General features: G+C 45.1%; 19 non-coding genes across 19 annotated transcripts; all 19 read right to left on the reverse strand.

Annotated features, from left to right (window-relative positions):
• Window positions 1-295: 295 nt before the first annotated feature.
• On the reverse strand, window positions 296-368 carry TRNAM-CAU (transfer RNA methionine (anticodon CAU)). The gene has a single exon. It is a non-coding gene; the product is annotated as a tRNA-Met (tRNA).
• A 264-nt stretch (window positions 369-632) lies between these two features.
• Window positions 633-705, reverse strand: TRNAM-CAU (transfer RNA methionine (anticodon CAU)). Its single transcript has one exon. It is a non-coding gene; the product is annotated as a tRNA-Met (tRNA).
• A 265-nt stretch (window positions 706-970) lies between these two features.
• Window positions 971-1,043, reverse strand: TRNAM-CAU (transfer RNA methionine (anticodon CAU)). Its single transcript has one exon. It is a non-coding gene; the product is annotated as a tRNA-Met (tRNA).
• Window positions 1,044-3,264: 2,221 nt separating this feature from the next.
• On the reverse strand, window positions 3,265-3,337 carry TRNAM-CAU (transfer RNA methionine (anticodon CAU)). The gene has a single exon. It is a non-coding gene; the product is annotated as a tRNA-Met (tRNA).
• A 264-nt stretch (window positions 3,338-3,601) lies between these two features.
• TRNAM-CAU (transfer RNA methionine (anticodon CAU)) lies at window positions 3,602-3,674 on the reverse strand. The gene has a single exon. It is a non-coding gene; the product is annotated as a tRNA-Met (tRNA).
• Window positions 3,675-3,938: 264 nt separating this feature from the next.
• TRNAM-CAU (transfer RNA methionine (anticodon CAU)) lies at window positions 3,939-4,011 on the reverse strand. The gene has a single exon. It is a non-coding gene; the product is annotated as a tRNA-Met (tRNA).
• A 265-nt stretch (window positions 4,012-4,276) lies between these two features.
• On the reverse strand, window positions 4,277-4,349 carry TRNAM-CAU (transfer RNA methionine (anticodon CAU)). Its single transcript has one exon. It is a non-coding gene; the product is annotated as a tRNA-Met (tRNA).
• A 2,221-nt stretch (window positions 4,350-6,570) lies between these two features.
• On the reverse strand, window positions 6,571-6,643 carry TRNAM-CAU (transfer RNA methionine (anticodon CAU)). The gene has a single exon. It is a non-coding gene; the product is annotated as a tRNA-Met (tRNA).
• A 264-nt stretch (window positions 6,644-6,907) lies between these two features.
• TRNAM-CAU (transfer RNA methionine (anticodon CAU)) lies at window positions 6,908-6,980 on the reverse strand. Its single transcript has one exon. It is a non-coding gene; the product is annotated as a tRNA-Met (tRNA).
• Window positions 6,981-7,244: 264 nt separating this feature from the next.
• On the reverse strand, window positions 7,245-7,317 carry TRNAM-CAU (transfer RNA methionine (anticodon CAU)). The gene has a single exon. It is a non-coding gene; the product is annotated as a tRNA-Met (tRNA).
• Window positions 7,318-7,582: 265 nt separating this feature from the next.
• TRNAM-CAU (transfer RNA methionine (anticodon CAU)) lies at window positions 7,583-7,655 on the reverse strand. Its single transcript has one exon. It is a non-coding gene; the product is annotated as a tRNA-Met (tRNA).
• Window positions 7,656-9,876: 2,221 nt separating this feature from the next.
• Window positions 9,877-9,949, reverse strand: TRNAM-CAU (transfer RNA methionine (anticodon CAU)). The gene has a single exon. It is a non-coding gene; the product is annotated as a tRNA-Met (tRNA).
• Window positions 9,950-10,213: 264 nt separating this feature from the next.
• Window positions 10,214-10,286, reverse strand: TRNAM-CAU (transfer RNA methionine (anticodon CAU)). Its single transcript has one exon. It is a non-coding gene; the product is annotated as a tRNA-Met (tRNA).
• A 264-nt stretch (window positions 10,287-10,550) lies between these two features.
• TRNAM-CAU (transfer RNA methionine (anticodon CAU)) lies at window positions 10,551-10,623 on the reverse strand. The gene has a single exon. It is a non-coding gene; the product is annotated as a tRNA-Met (tRNA).
• A 265-nt stretch (window positions 10,624-10,888) lies between these two features.
• TRNAM-CAU (transfer RNA methionine (anticodon CAU)) lies at window positions 10,889-10,961 on the reverse strand. Its single transcript has one exon. It is a non-coding gene; the product is annotated as a tRNA-Met (tRNA).
• Window positions 10,962-13,182: 2,221 nt separating this feature from the next.
• Window positions 13,183-13,255, reverse strand: TRNAM-CAU (transfer RNA methionine (anticodon CAU)). The gene has a single exon. It is a non-coding gene; the product is annotated as a tRNA-Met (tRNA).
• A 264-nt stretch (window positions 13,256-13,519) lies between these two features.
• Window positions 13,520-13,592, reverse strand: TRNAM-CAU (transfer RNA methionine (anticodon CAU)). The gene has a single exon. It is a non-coding gene; the product is annotated as a tRNA-Met (tRNA).
• A 264-nt stretch (window positions 13,593-13,856) lies between these two features.
• On the reverse strand, window positions 13,857-13,929 carry TRNAM-CAU (transfer RNA methionine (anticodon CAU)). Its single transcript has one exon. It is a non-coding gene; the product is annotated as a tRNA-Met (tRNA).
• Window positions 13,930-14,194: 265 nt separating this feature from the next.
• TRNAM-CAU (transfer RNA methionine (anticodon CAU)) lies at window positions 14,195-14,267 on the reverse strand. The gene has a single exon. It is a non-coding gene; the product is annotated as a tRNA-Met (tRNA).
• Between the last annotated feature and the right edge of the window lie 1,571 nt (window positions 14,268-15,838).

The raw sequence follows: 15,838 nt of genomic DNA on the forward strand, positions 1-15,838 counted from the left end.
ACTGACGCGCTGCCTACTGCGCTAAGAAGGCTCTGCTGGAGTATTTTTGGAGAACTTGGTGGAGGACCAGATCTGAGACAACGCTACTCACACAGTCCAGATAGAAATATTAAAATAAAATGCAGCTAGCCCCATTGGTTCTATGGTATTTTGCGATCATATTTCTTTTCTGCGTCAGTAAAGAATCCAATCCTCTGATTCACAAGGACCGCGTTGCGGTCTACTGAACATCATGCTACTCTTCATGTTTAGAAAGGATATGTCCAATTGAATTTGCTGAAACAAAAAACACTTGTGCCCTCTCTGAGGCTCGAACTCAGGACCTTCAGATTATGAGACTGACGCGCTGCCTACTGCGCTAAGAAGGCTCTGCTGGAGTATTTTTGGAGAACTTGGTGGAGAACCAGATCTGAGACAACGCTACTCACACAGTCCAGATAGAAATATTAAAATAAAATGCAGCTAGCCCCATTGGTTCTATGGTATTTTGCGATCATATTTCTTTTCTGCGTCAGTAAAGAATCCAATCCTGTGATTCACAAGGACCGCGTTGCGGTCTACTGAACATCATTCTCCTCTTCATGTTTAGAAAGGATATGTCCAATTGAATTTGCTGAAACAAAAAACACTTGTGCCCTCTCTGAGGCTCGAACTCAGGACCTTCAGATTATGAGACTGACGCGCTGCCTACTGCGCTAAGAAGGCTCCGTTGGAGGCTCTTTGGATAACCTGGTGGAGAGCATGATTTGAGACCACGCTACTCACAAAGTCCAGATAGAAATATTCAAATAAAACGCAGCTAGCCCCAATTGGTTCTTTGGTATTTGGCAATCATATTTCTTTTCTGCGTCAGTAAAGAATCCAATCCTGTGATTCACAAGGACCGCGTTGCGGTCTACTGAACATCATGCTCCTCTTCATGTTTAGAAAAAATATGTCCAATTGTATTTGTTGAAACAAAAAACACTTGTGCCCTCTCTGAGGCTCGAACTCAGGACCTTCAGATTATGAGACTGACGCGCTGCCTACTGCGCTAAGAAGGCTGCGATTTTATGATTTGTTGATGAAGATTATGTGACACAACTCCACACTCAAAACTCCAGAGAGAATACGATCCATCTGAAAAGCTTCACTTGAATGTATAGTGTTTTGTACTTCAGATGTCTTCCATTCATCAATCAAGAGTCCCATCCTTCGATGCTTGAATTTTGAGCTAGTTATTTTGATATGCTCCAAAACAGGTAAGATGCCACAAACTTCCAACCCCTCCCTCGCTGGATATATACCTAACTCTTTTCAGCCCTTTTTTCTTACCAGTTTTTAATTCTCCTCCCCCAAAGTCCCTTTTGTAAGCAGGTCGCTTTTTTTCCCATTTGCAGAGAGTTTTGCTCCTTTCCTATATATATATGCATGATTAATTATGTGTTTCCACTTCCATCATTTAGTTTTCTTGTGTGCGTTCAGCCGGTTTCGTTATACTCGCTGCTTACATCGCTTATGTCAGGTTTGTATTATGTCACAGTTTGTTATGCTGTTATTTGACATCAGATCTCATGCTGATCTGCTTGCGGCTGGTGACAGGTAGCATGCCACAAAAACAAACCCCAAACTACATCATTATCACACCTGTGAGGCACACGGTTCATGAAGAGAGTCCAAACGCGCCCTCTAGTAACAGAGCAAGGTAACTGCCGGCCAGGTCAAGAAGGGTGGACGGGGCTGGGTTATGCAGATGAACTCCCAGAAGTTCCCAGACTGAACCCAAGAGGATTCCATCCTCCAGAACGCTTTATCCAGCCCATTAAAGCATCCAGCGGGCCACAGGAACATCCAGGAAGGCCAATCCAGGCTTTGCTCCTGAAGGAACTGTAGTTCAAAACCCACCCTCATTTAAAAGTGGCCAGGGTTCCTCCTAGCTTTTTGGTCTATAGAACCTGGCCGTTCGTGGCCGTTCGTGGCCAGTGAGGGAAAGTTGAAAGCTGCATTCCCTGCTGTGTGATTTAAACACAGCCAGGCTCACAAGGGCACTTTTATTATGCCGAAGGAGGGCCTTGCAGACTGTCCATGCCTGAGCCGCAACTGTGCCTGCGTTCCCCAGAGCCTTTCGTGGGCACAGGGGCAAGACAATCACCAGAAACAGAAGTGTCGAAATTGGCTGCATCCCCTTGTGCTACCCCTCTTTGCCTCTTTTCGCATTTGCCTTTCATGCAGTCGCCTCACTATTTGGCCGCTAGGCTTGGGTGCCCCACCTGTCTTTTCTAGAGTTTATTTTGTGAGAGACTTTAAACATACTCCAAGGGTCTGCTTGAAGACCTCTCAAGTCCCTCACACAGCCAGAAAATACATTTTGAAATACTTGCTCATTCTCTGAAACTGCCCTCATGTAAACCTGCCCCACTGCATCTAACACCATAAAATGTACCATCCTTATTTCCTGAATCTTTGCTCAAAGACCTACGTTGGCTCTATCAGTATGCGCCCATGCTATCCCAACCAGCAACCTTATCATTTTAAACTGCCCCACCTCTATTCGAAAGAACCTGTTTGTTTGAACTGACCCCTCTTTTCCCCACTGGTTGGCCCCACTTACCTTTTTCTTTCCTTTACAGATTACGGCCTGGGTACCCTGGGCTTATCCGGACCAACTACAGAGCCATAACGCCACTAGGGCGGCGATGGACACTGCACGGAGGCTTATTAATATGAAAAACCATAGCAGGGTTCGTGCGGCATCAACCTTATATGCACAACCATGTTTTGCCATTAGTTCATAGTGCACCTGATGGGCTCTGGAAGGCACAAGGAGAAGGCGTGGGAACACAGGGCCAGAAAGTTTGCACAGGGACTGCTTACATTTGCAAAATACCAAACATTGTACTCATTCTGTCAACGTTTTTGAAAAGTTATTACCTGAAACATAAGAGGCCTGCCTTCTCTGAGGAAAGAACTCAGGACCTTCAAATTATGAGACTGACGCGCTGCCTACTGCACTAAGCAGGTTCGGCTGGAGTATGTTTGGAGAACCTGGTGGAGAAACAGATCCAAGACCACGCTACTCACAAAGTGCAGATAGAAATATTCAAATAAAATGCAGCTAGCCCCATTGGTTCTATGGTATTTTGCGATCATATTTCTTTTCTGCGTCAGTAAAGAATCCAATCCTCTGATTCACAAGGACCGCGTTGCGGTCTACTGAACATCATGCTACTCTTCATGTTTAGAAAGGATATGTCCAATTGAATTTGCTGAAACAAAAAACACTTGTGCCCTCTCTGAGGCTCGAACTCAGGACCTTCAGAATATGAGACTGACGCGCTGCCTACTGCGCTAAGAAGGCTCTGCTGGAGTATTTTTGGAGAACTTGGTGGAGGACCAGATCTGAGACAACGCTACTCACACAGTCCAGATAGAAATATTAAAATAAAATGCAGCTAGCCCCATTGGTTCTATGGTATTTTGCGATCATATTTCTTTTCTGCGTCAGTAAAGAATCCAATCCTCTGATTCACAAGGACCGCGTTGCGGTCTACTGAACATCATGCTACTCTTCATGTTTAGAAAGGATATGTCCAATTGAATTTGCTGAAACAAAAAACACTTGTGCCCTCTCTGAGGCTCGAACTCAGGACCTTCAGATTATGAGACTGACGCGCTGCCTACTGCGCTAAGAAGGCTCTGCTGGAGTATTTTTGGAGAACTTGGTGGAGAACCAGATCTGAGACAACGCTACTCACACAGTCCAGATAGAAATATTAAAATAAAATGCAGCTAGCCCCATTGGTTCTATGGTATTTTGCGATCATATTTCTTTTCTGCGTCAGTAAAGAATCCAATCCTGTGATTCACAAGGACCGCGTTGCGGTCTACTGAACATCATTCTCCTCTTCATGTTTAGAAAGGATATGTCCAATTGAATTTGCTGAAACAAAAAACACTTGTGCCCTCTCTGAGGCTCGAACTCAGGACCTTCAGATTATGAGACTGACGCGCTGCCTACTGCGCTAAGAAGGCTCCGTTGGAGGCTCTTTGGATAACCTGGTGGAGAGCATGATTTGAGACCACGCTACTCACAAAGTCCAGATAGAAATATTCAAATAAAACGCAGCTAGCCCCAATTGGTTCTTTGGTATTTGGCAATCATATTTCTTTTCTGCGTCAGTAAAGAATCCAATCCTGTGATTCACAAGGACCGCGTTGCGGTCTACTGAACATCATGCTCCTCTTCATGTTTAGAAAAAATATGTCCAATTGTATTTGTTGAAACAAAAAACACTTGTGCCCTCTCTGAGGCTCGAACTCAGGACCTTCAGATTATGAGACTGACGCGCTGCCTACTGCGCTAAGAAGGCTGCGATTTTATGATTTGTTGATGAAGATTATGTGACACAACTCCACACTCAAAACTCCAGAGAGAATACGATCCATCTGAAAAGCTTCACTTGAATGTATAGTGTTTTGTACTTCAGATGTCTTCCATTCATCAATCAAGAGTCCCATCCTTCGATGCTTGAATTTTGAGCTAGTTATTTTGATATGCTCCAAAACAGGTAAGATGCCACAAACTTCCAACCCCTCCCTCGCTGGATATATACCTAACTCTTTTCAGCCCTTTTTTCTTACCAGTTTTTAATTCTCCTCCCCCAAAGTCCCTTTTGTAAGCAGGTCGCTTTTTTTCCCATTTGCAGAGAGTTTTGCTCCTTTCCTATATATATATGCATGATTAATTATGTGTTTCCACTTCCATCATTTAGTTTTCTTGTGTGCGTTCAGCCGGTTTCGTTATACTCGCTGCTTACATCGCTTATGTCAGGTTTGTATTATGTCACAGTTTGTTATGCTGTTATTTGACATCAGATCTCATGCTGATCTGCTTGCGGCTGGTGACAGGTAGCATGCCACAAAAACAAACCCCAAACTACATCATTATCACACCTGTGAGGCACACGGTTCATGAAGAGAGTCCAAACGCGCCCTCTAGTAACAGAGCAAGGTAACTGCCGGCCAGGTCAAGAAGGGTGGACGGGGCTGGGTTATGCAGATGAACTCCCAGAAGTTCCCAGACTGAACCCAAGAGGATTCCATCCTCCAGAACGCTTTATCCAGCCCATTAAAGCATCCAGCGGGCCACAGGAACATCCAGGAAGGCCAATCCAGGCTTTGCTCCTGAAGGAACTGTAGTTCAAAACCCACCCTCATTTAAAAGTGGCCAGGGTTCCTCCTAGCTTTTTGGTCTATAGAACCTGGCCGTTCGTGGCCGTTCGTGGCCAGTGAGGGAAAGTTGAAAGCTGCATTCCCTGCTGTGTGATTTAAACACAGCCAGGCTCACAAGGGCACTTTTATTATGCCGAAGGAGGGCCTTGCAGACTGTCCATGCCTGAGCCGCAACTGTGCCTGCGTTCCCCAGAGCCTTTCGTGGGCACAGGGGCAAGACAATCACCAGAAACAGAAGTGTCGAAATTGGCTGCATCCCCTTGTGCTACCCCTCTTTGCCTCTTTTCGCATTTGCCTTTCATGCAGTCGCCTCACTATTTGGCCGCTAGGCTTGGGTGCCCCACCTGTCTTTTCTAGAGTTTATTTTGTGAGAGACTTTAAACATACTCCAAGGGTCTGCTTGAAGACCTCTCAAGTCCCTCACACAGCCAGAAAATACATTTTGAAATACTTGCTCATTCTCTGAAACTGCCCTCATGTAAACCTGCCCCACTGCATCTAACACCATAAAATGTACCATCCTTATTTCCTGAATCTTTGCTCAAAGACCTACGTTGGCTCTATCAGTATGCGCCCATGCTATCCCAACCAGCAACCTTATCATTTTAAACTGCCCCACCTCTATTCGAAAGAACCTGTTTGTTTGAACTGACCCCTCTTTTCCCCACTGGTTGGCCCCACTTACCTTTTTCTTTCCTTTACAGATTACGGCCTGGGTACCCTGGGCTTATCCGGACCAACTACAGAGCCATAACGCCACTAGGGCGGCGATGGACACTGCACGGAGGCTTATTAATATGAAAAACCATAGCAGGGTTCGTGCGGCATCAACCTTATATGCACAACCATGTTTTGCCATTAGTTCATAGTGCACCTGATGGGCTCTGGAAGGCACAAGGAGAAGGCGTGGGAACACAGGGCCAGAAAGTTTGCACAGGGACTGCTTACATTTGCAAAATACCAAACATTGTACTCATTCTGTCAACGTTTTTGAAAAGTTATTACCTGAAACATAAGAGGCCTGCCTTCTCTGAGGAAAGAACTCAGGACCTTCAAATTATGAGACTGACGCGCTGCCTACTGCACTAAGCAGGTTCGGCTGGAGTATGTTTGGAGAACCTGGTGGAGAAACAGATCCAAGACCACGCTACTCACAAAGTGCAGATAGAAATATTCAAATAAAATGCAGCTAGCCCCATTGGTTCTATGGTATTTTGCGATCATATTTCTTTTCTGCGTCAGTAAAGAATCCAATCCTCTGATTCACAAGGACCGCGTTGCGGTCTACTGAACATCATGCTACTCTTCATGTTTAGAAAGGATATGTCCAATTGAATTTGCTGAAACAAAAAACACTTGTGCCCTCTCTGAGGCTCGAACTCAGGACCTTCAGAATATGAGACTGACGCGCTGCCTACTGCGCTAAGAAGGCTCTGCTGGAGTATTTTTGGAGAACTTGGTGGAGGACCAGATCTGAGACAACGCTACTCACACAGTCCAGATAGAAATATTAAAATAAAATGCAGCTAGCCCCATTGGTTCTATGGTATTTTGCGATCATATTTCTTTTCTGCGTCAGTAAAGAATCCAATCCTCTGATTCACAAGGACCGCGTTGCGGTCTACTGAACATCATGCTACTCTTCATGTTTAGAAAGGATATGTCCAATTGAATTTGCTGAAACAAAAAACACTTGTGCCCTCTCTGAGGCTCGAACTCAGGACCTTCAGATTATGAGACTGACGCGCTGCCTACTGCGCTAAGAAGGCTCTGCTGGAGTATTTTTGGAGAACTTGGTGGAGAACCAGATCTGAGACAACGCTACTCACACAGTCCAGATAGAAATATTAAAATAAAATGCAGCTAGCCCCATTGGTTCTATGGTATTTTGCGATCATATTTCTTTTCTGCGTCAGTAAAGAATCCAATCCTGTGATTCACAAGGACCGCGTTGCGGTCTACTGAACATCATTCTCCTCTTCATGTTTAGAAAGGATATGTCCAATTGAATTTGCTGAAACAAAAAACACTTGTGCCCTCTCTGAGGCTCGAACTCAGGACCTTCAGATTATGAGACTGACGCGCTGCCTACTGCGCTAAGAAGGCTCCGTTGGAGGCTCTTTGGATAACCTGGTGGAGAGCATGATTTGAGACCACGCTACTCACAAAGTCCAGATAGAAATATTCAAATAAAACGCAGCTAGCCCCAATTGGTTCTTTGGTATTTGGCAATCATATTTCTTTTCTGCGTCAGTAAAGAATCCAATCCTGTGATTCACAAGGACCGCGTTGCGGTCTACTGAACATCATGCTCCTCTTCATGTTTAGAAAAAATATGTCCAATTGTATTTGTTGAAACAAAAAACACTTGTGCCCTCTCTGAGGCTCGAACTCAGGACCTTCAGATTATGAGACTGACGCGCTGCCTACTGCGCTAAGAAGGCTGCGATTTTATGATTTGTTGATGAAGATTATGTGACACAACTCCACACTCAAAACTCCAGAGAGAATACGATCCATCTGAAAAGCTTCACTTGAATGTATAGTGTTTTGTACTTCAGATGTCTTCCATTCATCAATCAAGAGTCCCATCCTTCGATGCTTGAATTTTGAGCTAGTTATTTTGATATGCTCCAAAACAGGTAAGATGCCACAAACTTCCAACCCCTCCCTCGCTGGATATATACCTAACTCTTTTCAGCCCTTTTTTCTTACCAGTTTTTAATTCTCCTCCCCCAAAGTCCCTTTTGTAAGCAGGTCGCTTTTTTTCCCATTTGCAGAGAGTTTTGCTCCTTTCCTATATATATATGCATGATTAATTATGTGTTTCCACTTCCATCATTTAGTTTTCTTGTGTGCGTTCAGCCGGTTTCGTTATACTCGCTGCTTACATCGCTTATGTCAGGTTTGTATTATGTCACAGTTTGTTATGCTGTTATTTGACATCAGATCTCATGCTGATCTGCTTGCGGCTGGTGACAGGTAGCATGCCACAAAAACAAACCCCAAACTACATCATTATCACACCTGTGAGGCACACGGTTCATGAAGAGAGTCCAAACGCGCCCTCTAGTAACAGAGCAAGGTAACTGCCGGCCAGGTCAAGAAGGGTGGACGGGGCTGGGTTATGCAGATGAACTCCCAGAAGTTCCCAGACTGAACCCAAGAGGATTCCATCCTCCAGAACGCTTTATCCAGCCCATTAAAGCATCCAGCGGGCCACAGGAACATCCAGGAAGGCCAATCCAGGCTTTGCTCCTGAAGGAACTGTAGTTCAAAACCCACCCTCATTTAAAAGTGGCCAGGGTTCCTCCTAGCTTTTTGGTCTATAGAACCTGGCCGTTCGTGGCCGTTCGTGGCCAGTGAGGGAAAGTTGAAAGCTGCATTCCCTGCTGTGTGATTTAAACACAGCCAGGCTCACAAGGGCACTTTTATTATGCCGAAGGAGGGCCTTGCAGACTGTCCATGCCTGAGCCGCAACTGTGCCTGCGTTCCCCAGAGCCTTTCGTGGGCACAGGGGCAAGACAATCACCAGAAACAGAAGTGTCGAAATTGGCTGCATCCCCTTGTGCTACCCCTCTTTGCCTCTTTTCGCATTTGCCTTTCATGCAGTCGCCTCACTATTTGGCCGCTAGGCTTGGGTGCCCCACCTGTCTTTTCTAGAGTTTATTTTGTGAGAGACTTTAAACATACTCCAAGGGTCTGCTTGAAGACCTCTCAAGTCCCTCACACAGCCAGAAAATACATTTTGAAATACTTGCTCATTCTCTGAAACTGCCCTCATGTAAACCTGCCCCACTGCATCTAACACCATAAAATGTACCATCCTTATTTCCTGAATCTTTGCTCAAAGACCTACGTTGGCTCTATCAGTATGCGCCCATGCTATCCCAACCAGCAACCTTATCATTTTAAACTGCCCCACCTCTATTCGAAAGAACCTGTTTGTTTGAACTGACCCCTCTTTTCCCCACTGGTTGGCCCCACTTACCTTTTTCTTTCCTTTACAGATTACGGCCTGGGTACCCTGGGCTTATCCGGACCAACTACAGAGCCATAACGCCACTAGGGCGGCGATGGACACTGCACGGAGGCTTATTAATATGAAAAACCATAGCAGGGTTCGTGCGGCATCAACCTTATATGCACAACCATGTTTTGCCATTAGTTCATAGTGCACCTGATGGGCTCTGGAAGGCACAAGGAGAAGGCGTGGGAACACAGGGCCAGAAAGTTTGCACAGGGACTGCTTACATTTGCAAAATACCAAACATTGTACTCATTCTGTCAACGTTTTTGAAAAGTTATTACCTGAAACATAAGAGGCCTGCCTTCTCTGAGGAAAGAACTCAGGACCTTCAAATTATGAGACTGACGCGCTGCCTACTGCACTAAGCAGGTTCGGCTGGAGTATGTTTGGAGAACCTGGTGGAGAAACAGATCCAAGACCACGCTACTCACAAAGTGCAGATAGAAATATTCAAATAAAATGCAGCTAGCCCCATTGGTTCTATGGTATTTTGCGATCATATTTCTTTTCTGCGTCAGTAAAGAATCCAATCCTCTGATTCACAAGGACCGCGTTGCGGTCTACTGAACATCATGCTACTCTTCATGTTTAGAAAGGATATGTCCAATTGAATTTGCTGAAACAAAAAACACTTGTGCCCTCTCTGAGGCTCGAACTCAGGACCTTCAGAATATGAGACTGACGCGCTGCCTACTGCGCTAAGAAGGCTCTGCTGGAGTATTTTTGGAGAACTTGGTGGAGGACCAGATCTGAGACAACGCTACTCACACAGTCCAGATAGAAATATTAAAATAAAATGCAGCTAGCCCCATTGGTTCTATGGTATTTTGCGATCATATTTCTTTTCTGCGTCAGTAAAGAATCCAATCCTCTGATTCACAAGGACCGCGTTGCGGTCTACTGAACATCATGCTACTCTTCATGTTTAGAAAGGATATGTCCAATTGAATTTGCTGAAACAAAAAACACTTGTGCCCTCTCTGAGGCTCGAACTCAGGACCTTCAGATTATGAGACTGACGCGCTGCCTACTGCGCTAAGAAGGCTCTGCTGGAGTATTTTTGGAGAACTTGGTGGAGAACCAGATCTGAGACAACGCTACTCACACAGTCCAGATAGAAATATTAAAATAAAATGCAGCTAGCCCCATTGGTTCTATGGTATTTTGCGATCATATTTCTTTTCTGCGTCAGTAAAGAATCCAATCCTGTGATTCACAAGGACCGCGTTGCGGTCTACTGAACATCATTCTCCTCTTCATGTTTAGAAAGGATATGTCCAATTGAATTTGCTGAAACAAAAAACACTTGTGCCCTCTCTGAGGCTCGAACTCAGGACCTTCAGATTATGAGACTGACGCGCTGCCTACTGCGCTAAGAAGGCTCCGTTGGAGGCTCTTTGGATAACCTGGTGGAGAGCATGATTTGAGACCACGCTACTCACAAAGTCCAGATAGAAATATTCAAATAAAACGCAGCTAGCCCCAATTGGTTCTTTGGTATTTGGCAATCATATTTCTTTTCTGCGTCAGTAAAGAATCCAATCCTGTGATTCACAAGGACCGCGTTGCGGTCTACTGAACATCATGCTCCTCTTCATGTTTAGAAAAAATATGTCCAATTGTATTTGTTGAAACAAAAAACACTTGTGCCCTCTCTGAGGCTCGAACTCAGGACCTTCAGATTATGAGACTGACGCGCTGCCTACTGCGCTAAGAAGGCTGCGATTTTATGATTTGTTGATGAAGATTATGTGACACAACTCCACACTCAAAACTCCAGAGAGAATACGATCCATCTGAAAAGCTTCACTTGAATGTATAGTGTTTTGTACTTCAGATGTCTTCCATTCATCAATCAAGAGTCCCATCCTTCGATGCTTGAATTTTGAGCTAGTTATTTTGATATGCTCCAAAACAGGTAAGATGCCACAAACTTCCAACCCCTCCCTCGCTGGATATATACCTAACTCTTTTCAGCCCTTTTTTCTTACCAGTTTTTAATTCTCCTCCCCCAAAGTCCCTTTTGTAAGCAGGTCGCTTTTTTTCCCATTTGCAGAGAGTTTTGCTCCTTTCCTATATATATATGCATGATTAATTATGTGTTTCCACTTCCATCATTTAGTTTTCTTGTGTGCGTTCAGCCGGTTTCGTTATACTCGCTGCTTACATCGCTTATGTCAGGTTTGTATTATGTCACAGTTTGTTATGCTGTTATTTGACATCAGATCTCATGCTGATCTGCTTGCGGCTGGTGACAGGTAGCATGCCACAAAAACAAACCCCAAACTACATCATTATCACACCTGTGAGGCACACGGTTCATGAAGAGAGTCCAAACGCGCCCTCTAGTAACAGAGCAAGGTAACTGCCGGCCAGGTCAAGAAGGGTGGACGGGGCTGGGTTATGCAGATGAACTCCCAGAAGTTCCCAGACTGAACCCAAGAGGATTCCATCCTCCAGAACGCTTTATCCAGCCCATTAAAGCATCCAGCGGGCCACAGGAACATCCAGGAAGGCCAATCCAGGCTTTGCTCCTGAAGGAACTGTAGTTCAAAACCCACCCTCATTTAAAAGTGGCCAGGGTTCCTCCTAGCTTTTTGGTCTATAGAACCTGGCCGTTCGTGGCCGTTCGTGGCCAGTGAGGGAAAGTTGAAAGCTGCATTCCCTGCTGTGTGATTTAAACACAGCCAGGCTCACAAGGGCACTTTTATTATGCCGAAGGAGGGCCTTGCAGACTGTCCATGCCTGAGCCGCAACTGTGCCTGCGTTCCCCAGAGCCTTTCGTGGGCACAGGGGCAAGACAATCACCAGAAACAGAAGTGTCGAAATTGGCTGCATCCCCTTGTGCTACCCCTCTTTGCCTCTTTTCGCATTTGCCTTTCATGCAGTCGCCTCACTATTTGGCCGCTAGGCTTGGGTGCCCCACCTGTCTTTTCTAGAGTTTATTTTGTGAGAGACTTTAAACATACTCCAAGGGTCTGCTTGAAGACCTCTCAAGTCCCTCACACAGCCAGAAAATACATTTTGAAATACTTGCTCATTCTCTGAAACTGCCCTCATGTAAACCTGCCCCACTGCATCTAACACCATAAAATGTACCATCCTTATTTCCTGAATCTTTGCTCAAAGACCTACGTTGGCTCTATCAGTATGCGCCCATGCTAGCCCAACCAGCAACCTTATCATTTTAAACTGCCCCACCTCTATTCGAAAGAACCTGTTTGTTTGAACTGACCCCTCTTTTCCCCACTGGTTGGCCCCACTTACCTTTTTCTTTCCTTTACAGATTACGGCCTGGGTACCCTGGGCTTATCCGGACCAACTACAGAGCCATAACGCCACTAGGGCGGCGATGGACACTGCACGGAGGCTTATTAATATGAAAAACCATAGCAGGGTTCGTGCGGCATCAACCTTATATGCACAACCATGTTTTGCCATTAGTTCATAGTGCACCTGATGGGCTCTGGAAGGCACAAGGAGAAGGCGTGGGAACACAGGGCCAGAAAGTTTGCACAGGGACTGCTTACATTTGCAAAATACCAAACATTGTACTCATTCTGTCAACGTTTTTGAAAAGTTATTACCTGAAACATAAGAGGCCTGCCTTCTCTGAGGAAAGAACTCAGGACCTTCAAATTATGAGACTGACGCGCTGCCTACTGCACTAAGCAGGTTCGGCTGGAGTATGTTTGGAGAACCTGGTGGAGAAACAGATCCAAGACCACGCTACTCACAAAGTGCAGATAGAAATATTCAAATAAAATGCAGCTAGCCCCATTGGTTCTATGGTATTTTGCGATCATATTTCTTTTCTGCGTCAGTAAAGAATCCAATCCTCTGATTCACAAGGACCGCGTTGCGGTCTACTGAACATCATGCTACTCTTCATGTTTAGAAAGGATATGTCCAATTGAATTTGCTGAAACAAAAAACACTTGTGCCCTCTCTGAGGCTCGAACTCAGGACCTTCAGAATATGAGACTGACGCGCTGCCTACTGCGCTAAGAAGGCTCTGCTGGAGTATTTTTGGAGAACTTGGTGGAGGACCAGATCTGAGACAACGCTACTCACACAGTCCAGATAGAAATATTAAAATAAAATGCAGCTAGCCCCATTGGTTCTATGGTATTTTGCGATCATATTTCTTTTCTGCGTCAGTAAAGAATCCAATCCTCTGATTCACAAGGACCGCGTTGCGGTCTACTGAACATCATGCTACTCTTCATGTTTAGAAAGGATATGTCCAATTGAATTTGCTGAAACAAAAAACACTTGTGCCCTCTCTGAGGCTCGAACTCAGGACCTTCAGATTATGAGACTGACGCGCTGCCTACTGCGCTAAGAAGGCTCTGCTGGAGTATTTTTGGAGAACTTGGTGGAGAACCAGATCTGAGACAACGCTACTCACACAGTCCAGATAGAAATATTAAAATAAAATGCAGCTAGCCCCATTGGTTCTATGGTATTTTGCGATCATATTTCTTTTCTGCGTCAGTAAAGAATCCAATCCTGTGATTCACAAGGACCGCGTTGCGGTCTACTGAACATCATTCTCCTCTTCATGTTTAGAAAGGATATGTCCAATTGAATTTGCTGAAACAAAAAACACTTGTGCCCTCTCTGAGGCTCGAACTCAGGACCTTCAGATTATGAGACTGACGCGCTGCCTACTGCGCTAAGAAGGCTCCGTTGGAGGCTCTTTGGATAACCTGGTGGAGAGCATGATTTGAGACCACGCTACTCACAAAGTCCAGATAGAAATATTCAAATAAAACGCAGCTAGCCCCAATTGGTTCTTTGGTATTTGGCAATCATATTTCTTTTCTGCGTCAGTAAAGAATCCAATCCTGTGATTCACAAGGACCGCGTTGCGGTCTACTGAACATCATGCTCCTCTTCATGTTTAGAAAAAATATGTCCAATTGTATTTGTTGAAACAAAAAACACTTGTGCCCTCTCTGAGGCTCGAACTCAGGACCTTCAGATTATGAGACTGACGCGCTGCCTACTGCGCTAAGAAGGCTGCGATTTTATGATTTGTTGATGAAGATTATGTGACACAACTCCACACTCAAAACTCCAGAGAGAATACGATCCATCTGAAAAGCTTCACTTGAATGTATAGTGTTTTGTACTTCAGATGTCTTCCATTCATCAATCAAGAGTCCCATCCTTCGATGCTTGAATTTTGAGCTAGTTATTTTGATATGCTCCAAAACAGGTAAGATGCCACAAACTTCCAACCCCTCCCTCGCTGGATATATACCTAACTCTTTTCAGCCCTTTTTTCTTACCAGTTTTTAATTCTCCTCCCCCAAAGTCCCTTTTGTAAGCAGGTCGCTTTTTTTCCCATTTGCAGAGAGTTTTGCTCCTTTCCTATATATATATGCATGATTAATTATGTGTTTCCACTTCCATCATTTAGTTTTCTTGTGTGCGTTCAGCCGGTTTCGTTATACTCGCTGCTTACATCGCTTATGTCAGGTTTGTATTATGTCACAGTTTGTTATGCTGTTATTTGACATCAGATCTCATGCTGATCTGCTTGCGGCTGGTGACAGGTAGCATGCCACAAAAACAAACCCCAAACTACATCATTATCACACCTGTGAGGCACACGGTTCATGAAGAGAGTCCAAACGCGCCCTCTAGTAACAGAGCAAGGTAACTGCCGGCCAGGTCAAGAAGGGTGGACGGGGCTGGGTTATGCAGATGAACTCCCAGAAGTTCCCAGACTGAACCCAAGAGGATTCCATCCTCCAGAACGCTTTATCCAGCCCATTAAAGCATCCAGCGGGCCACAGGAACATCCAGGAAGGCCAATCCAGGCTTTGCTCCTGAAGGAACTGTAGTTCAAAACCCACCCTCATTTAAAAGTGGCCAGGGTTCCTCCTAGCTTTTTGGTCTATAGAACCTGGCCGTTCGTGGCCGTTCGTGGCCAGTGAGGGAAAGTTGAAAGCTGCATTCCCTGCTGTGTGATTTAAACACAGCCAGGCTCACAAGGGCACTTTTATTATGCCGAAGGAGGGCCTTGCAGACTGTCCATGCCTGAGCCGCAACTGTGCCTGCGTTCCCCAGAGCCTTTCGTGGGCACAGGGGCAAGACAATCACCAGAAACAGAAGTGTCGAAATTGGCTGCATCCCCTTGTGCTACCCCTCTTTGCCTCTTTTCGCATTTGCCTTTCATGCAGTCGCCTCACTATTTGGCCGCTAGGCTTGGGTGCCCCACCTGTCTTTTCTAGAGTTTATTTTGTGAGAGACTTTAAACATACTCCAAGGGTCTGCTTGAAGACCTCTCAAGTCCCTCACACAGCCAGAAAATACATTTTGAAATACTTGCTCATTCTCTGAAACTGCCCTCATGTAAACCTGCCCCACTGCATCTAACACCATAAAATGTACCATCCTTATTTCCTGAATCTTTGCTCAAAGACCTACGTTGGCTCTATCAGTATGCGCCCATGCTAGCCCAACCAGCAACCTTATCATTTTAAACTGCCCCACCTCTATTCGAAAGAACCTGTTTGTTTGAACTGACCCCTCTTTTCCCCACTGGTTGGCCCCACTTACCTTTTTCTTTCCTTTACAGATTAC

This window comes from Ambystoma mexicanum, unplaced genomic scaffold (assembly GCF_040938575.1).
Source record: "Ambystoma mexicanum isolate Mex_15411 unplaced genomic scaffold, UKY_AmexF1_1 Mex_scaf194, whole genome shotgun sequence".
NCBI lineage: Eukaryota > Metazoa > Chordata > Amphibia > Caudata > Ambystomatidae > Ambystoma > Ambystoma mexicanum.